The following is a 6,462-nucleotide window of genomic DNA, read 5'->3' as shown; positions in this document are numbered from 1 at the left end:
CCCTCGGTGGATGCATCAACATCACATTTGCATAGTGGGTCCAATATTGCATCATCATAATTATTTTTAAAAATCTATAAGTTGTGAAGCACAAAACTAGACATATATTGTATCTTTTAAAAGCTTAGAACCTCAGCTTTCGTAACAACCCCATCACTTTTGCATTTATGTTACATGAAAGAACATAATAAAGGTCTGAATTCGACCCCCCCTTGAGAAAATCATATGAATAATATTCAATTTCATATTTATATCACACAAACTCACCAAACATAGACGAGTCACATATCTAATGAAAGCTCTCACTCTCCAGAATATCAATATGCAGTTTTCACCGATCAAACACTTTACATTAACAAAATTATCAAAAGAATCACAAAGATGGAAATGACTCCTCTGAACAAGCAAACACATGAGTCATATTCCGATCACTACTTCCATGTGTAGCTACTAGCCTCAAATGCTATATCAGCTAATTCTTTAGGTTGTTTTCTTCTAAATGAGACTATTTTCACGTGTCTGTGAGCATGCATGGCCAAACGACACTGTAATATGTCTCAGATGTGCAGATCAAAACATGCGATGCAGCCAAAAACTTTTATTACCCTTAGTTTGGATGATCTTTGTTAGCCGCGATTGTTGATGACGTCATCACGTATTGCGTCATACGTCAATAAAGCTGACGACCGTAGCTATCCTTAGACAGGTTGATCAAGCTTCTAGAGCAGTGGTCGCCAACCCGAGCTCTGCTTTGTTTACAGTGGTAACCATAGAAACGCTATAGTGCGGTCGGTTCATAAGCAGTGTTGCCAAGTCCGCAGTTTTCCCGCGGAATAGGGCTACTTTAACACGGTTGCCGCGGGTTGTTGTTCATGTCCGCGGGTCGAAGCGACCCCAATAACGTGATATTTAGTCCCTGGAATGTGAATTTTACTGGAAGATTCCCGCCGAAAAACGTGTATTTTAGCCCGGGAATGCGATTTTTACAGGGGAACCCTCCTCGAAACGCGATTGGACTAGTTTTATTGCGAAAACCTGGCAACCATGTTCATAGGCGCCACCTGCTGTCAGAGAGTGCGTCTCATTCAGACCTGCTGTTTTCGTTTCGTGCAGATTTTTTATGTAGCAAATAAATAAATAACACCTAAAGTCAGACCATTCTGTTTTTGTTTTAAATCCTGAAATTAATCTAAATCAAATCAAAAACAACTGCCCGTGCAGATCATGATTAAAATGCAGTGGTTGCCTCTAATTTCAAATGGCTAGATATTTTTGTTTAAAGCCAGTTTGTTTGTTATAAAGCAAATAGCCAATAGCGACCCAATAACGTGATATTTAGCCCCTGGAATGTGAATTTTACTGGAAGATCCCCGCCCAATAACGTGATATTTTACCCCCGGAATGCGATTTTTACAGGGGAATCCCCCTCGAAACGCGATTGGACTAGTTTTATTGCGAAAACCTGGCAACCATGTTCATAGGCGCCACCTGCTGTCAGAGAGTGCGTCTCATTCAGACCTGCTGTTTTCGTTTCGTGCAGATTTTTTATGTAGCAAATAAATAAATAACACCTAAAGTCAGACCATTCTGTTTTTGTTTTAAATCCTGAAATTAATCTAAATCAAATCAAAAACAACTGCCCGTGCAGATCGTGATTAAAATGCAGTGGTTGCCTCTAATTTCAAATGGCTAGATATTTTTGTTTAAAGCCAGTTTGTTTGTTATAAAGCAAATAGCCAATAAATAAATTTGCTTAAAAATAAGTATCAGTATCAAAATCCAATTTGCTAGTAAACAAAATAAAAAGAAAGAAAAGAAAGAAAATCTGAATTCTGAATCAGCTATGATCGGCGCATCACTAATTCAAATACTAAGTAAAAGGCCTCAAATTTGAAGTACAATCTGGGATGTCTTTTTCTATCAACTCTTCATTAGGTAGATCTTGTCTTTCATAAAGGCCGAGGTCAGGGATCTTGGGCCTAAAAAGGTTGGTGACCACTGTTCTAGAGCAGTCTGAGCCTGAGATCTGTGGTTCCGAGCGGAGGGTGGTGGGCGGTTGGCGACACATTTCTTGTCCGATAATATGAATGCATTGAACCCACTGAAAATAGTTGCTACTTTTTTGTAAAGATAGCAGACAAAAAAAACAGGTACTAGGCTTAAAGACATTAGCAGGGAAAAAAAATTCGTGTACACTGTTAGGATTTAGAACAGTGCAGGTAAATAAGGAATATGAGTCGTTGGTGGTTGAAGTTTGGGCCGAATCACAAAGTATATGGGTGATACATTTTTATAACCCATGTGAAAGGTTAAGTAGAGAAACATTAGAGAGTATTGGGGGATTAGGAAATCATCAAATTATATGGTGTGGGGATTTTAATGCTCACAATAGGCTATGGGGAAGTGTACATACTGATCAGAATGGAAATGTAGTAGCAAAGTATATGGGTGATACATTTTTATAACCCATGTGAAAGGTTAAGTAGAGAAACATTAGAGAGTATTGGGGGATTAGGAAATCATAAAATGATATGGTGTGGGGATTTTAATGCTCACAATACGTTATGGGGAAGTGTACATACTGATCAGAATGGAAATGCAGTAGAAGAGATGTTGGAATGGAAAGAGTTAATATGCTTAAATGATGGTAGGAATACAAGGGTAGATGTTGCACAGGGAAGAATTTCAGCAATTGATTTGACTCTAGCATCTCAAAGTTTGGCAAGGAAGTGTGTATGGAGTGTTATGGAAGAAAGTACAGTAGGTAGTGACCATTTCCCAATAAGCTGTAAAATTGGAATAGACTTGGAACAAGTTGAAAGGGAAGAAAATCCTAGATGGAATCTTAAATCTGCTGACTGGGAAAAATTCCAAGAAATAAGGGAGACTAGAATGTTGACAATAGATATATCGATAGAAGATGTTGATGGAAATTGTGCCGAAAAACGGTTCATAACTCGACGCTTTTAACACAGTGCGCATTAGCGACATCTGGTGGCCAGACTTGGTTTCTCCACCAAATCTAACAACCGGAGGCTGCAGTTCTAGGACCGCAGTTAATCTAAAGATTCAATAGTACAGAAATATTTAGATCAGAAATATATATCAGTAACTCATATATATATATATATATATATATATATATATATATACAGATGGATCTAAAGATCCTGAAACAGGACGCACAGCAGCAGCAATATATGTTCCAAGGTTCAGGTATAGAATAGCAAAAAGAACATCTAATCACCTATCAGTTTATACAACAGAAATGATTGCCATATTATTGGCTCTTCAGTGGGTTGAAGACATTAATATACCTGAAGTAGTCATATGTTCAGACTCTTTTTCAGCACTATCAAGTTTAAAGAGTGGTAAATCTTCAACTAGACAAGACATTTTATCAGACATTTTACAAAGTTTGTTCAGAATACAAACAAAAACAATTATCTCTTTTGTATGGATACCTGCACATAATGAAGTGGTGGATCAAATAGCGAAAAAAAAACATTAAAACATCCAGACATAGAATTTAATGTTCCAATGAGTAAATTAGAAATAAAAGGGCTAATTAAAAAAGCATTAAAAGATATATGGCAAAGTAAATGGGATGGTGAGAATAAAGGACGGCATTTATATAATATTCAAAAAACTGTTGGAAATGAGAGGAGAATTTTGGGGAATAGAAAGGAAGACGGCATATCTCGCCTTAGAATTGGACACACTGCACTTAATCAATCATTATTTATAATAGGAAAACATGAGTCTGGACTTTGTGGTAAATGTGATCTTCCTGAAACAGTTGAACATATTTTAATAAAATGTAAAGGATATGACAACGAAAGAGTACAACTTACAGAAGCACTTCATATAGAAATAAATCAGATCTCACTTCAGAAATTGATAAATAAAGATGTGACTACAGAAATGTTTCACATATTATTTAAGTATCTCAAAGATACAGAGTTAATGAACAGGATTTAAAGAATCACTACAATTTATTATTATTATTTTTTTAGGTTTCCTTTAACGTCATTGCTCCATACTCCATCCTAGTAGGTGGCGGTAAATGCACCTAAAGCTGGTTTGCCAACCGCGATAAAACGTCAAAGAAGAAGAAGAAGAAGAAGATCTGTGGTTCCAAAGTTGAGGAGGCGGGGCCACTAAGCACGATTTCACGTGGTCACGTTCATCTGATGCAGATGAGTTAGGAGTTGAGTGCGAGTAGTCAGAGAGTTTGTATTGTGTTTTTTCGAGTTATTGCGTGCTTTTCATAACTGGTTGGAGCGATTTGTTTTTGGACAATGGCTTCAAGAACGGTTTTTGTTGGTGTGGAGGCTGTTTTGGAGGAGCTTGATCGACTGAGTGACACTGAAACTTGCAGCAATGATAGCTTCGACTCGGTCAGACAAGCTGCTTACGACGCTGGAGAAGATCCTTCCTGAGTTTGATTAAGTGCACATTTCGAACTTATAAACGTTGTATTTGTGCATTTCATGAGCAAAGGCATGCTATTATACAAATATGCATGTAACAGACATACAGAAATACATGTGCGTGCAAAAATATATGGTCACAACACAATGCACATTTGCACGCGATAATTCAAATAATCATGGGTGCTTTTGCTAAGCATGTGCTCATTTCTTTTTTGGCGCGCACATGTGCTAATATAATGTTGCATGTCTGTTGCATGCATATTTGTATTTTTGCACGCATTTGTTCATCAGTTGCATTGATACGTGTATTTTATTTGATTTGATTGACATCTGTTTCGTGTATACATGAAATGCATTCTACATGTTTCTGTTACTATCATATTTGAATCAGTTCTCATTTATTTTTGTATGCACATGTATTAGTGTATCTGTTATGTGGATTTGCAGATTATATTCTTGTATCCATGGCATGCATATGCAAGTTATTTTGGTGATTTTTATGTATTTATGTAATTTTATCATGCATTTCAGGATTATAATGTGGATTTATAATTTTATTTTGTTTTGCTGTCTAGATTCCAGTGTTGAAGAATTGCTGCCAAGCACCAGCAAGGAGGTTGTTTGCCTACCCCCCACCTCCAAGACCCCCACACCTTCTGCTGGTGATACTGTGAGGCCACAGCCAACCCCTGTGCTTGGTGCCATCTAGAAACTGTTTTAGAAAATGGCACACTGATGGACACTCTTGAGAAAGTTTGCAACCGATGAAAACTGTTGACAAAGCAACGAACAAAAACTAAAAGTTGGCCTCCATTTTTTTTCTATAGCAACTTATTTACATTTTTTATAGTTGTTATATTCTGTATATAGTTATTTTACATATTAGATTTTTATATTGTTTTTGCACTGCTTTTTGCACATTTTTCTCTATACATTTTATTTATTTTCTTGGAGTTTATTATCTTGTGCATAATAAAATGCAAGAACTACTACTTACTCACTCTCATTTTGCTTAGGTATATAATACACAACATGGGTCAAGTTAGGTGATAAAGTGTTGGATCATTCTCTTGTCAAGTGTAAAGCATAGTAAAAAGTGTTTTACAGGTAATAAGCCTGTTTTTGAATAATTTGTGTTTATGGATGAAAATGGGAGACTTCAGAAAAGACATTGCCTCCCTTCAGTTAAAGCTCAATAACTTTTGTGAAGAAGGTTATAAGAAGATAAATCTTTTTTTCTCTATTTACTGGAATATACAGGATTCAAAAGAATCCCCCCTGCAGGGAAATAAACCAAACAGGTCCTAAATTACAGGCTCTCAAAAAAAAACTATATTGAAAAATTAATAAAAACCTGACTTTTTATCTGTATTTATATACAATAAAATATATGCAATATTCCACCAGTGTTAAAATTGAGGGTTTTCTGTAAATTGAGACCATTTTTATCCTTTTACTCCAATGTATATGGATAAGGTGCTCGTTTAAATTCAAGTATGTTAAATTATTTCAGAAATAAAAAACGGAGACGGTAAAGACACCAATACCTCCTTTCAGTAAAATCTAAATATATTTTGTTTAGAAGGAGATATCCATTAGATTCTTTTTTCCTGTTTACTGCCACCTAGTGGAATCAAAAGAAACCTTCTGCAGGGACATAGATCATAAATTACAGATTTTTAAAAATAATAATAAAAATAAATATCAAAATATCACTTTTTATATGTGTTTATCATAAAATTGAGAATAAATACAATATATTATATGCAATATTCTACCACTGTGTTAAAATATAGAGGGTTTTCTGTAAAATGAGACCATTTTTATCAATTTACTCCAAAGTGTGTGGGTAGGGCGCTATTTTAAATTCAGATATGCCTAATTCTCTAAAAAACCCAAACTGAGTCGAAAAGAACACACGTTCATCAATTTGCACTGGCTACCAGTAGCTGCTCGAATATATTCAAGGCATTAATGTTTGCCTACAAAACCACCACTGGCTCTGCAACCCTTTACCTAAATTCAT

Source organism: Sinocyclocheilus anshuiensis, unplaced genomic scaffold (genome assembly GCF_001515605.1).
Source record: "Sinocyclocheilus anshuiensis isolate Anshui unplaced genomic scaffold, SAMN03320099.WGS_v1.1 scaffold2035, whole genome shotgun sequence".
Taxonomy (NCBI): domain Eukaryota; kingdom Metazoa; phylum Chordata; class Actinopteri; order Cypriniformes; family Cyprinidae; genus Sinocyclocheilus; species Sinocyclocheilus anshuiensis.
The sequence above is the reverse complement of the archived record's forward strand: the minus strand, read 5'-3'. Positions refer to the sequence as shown.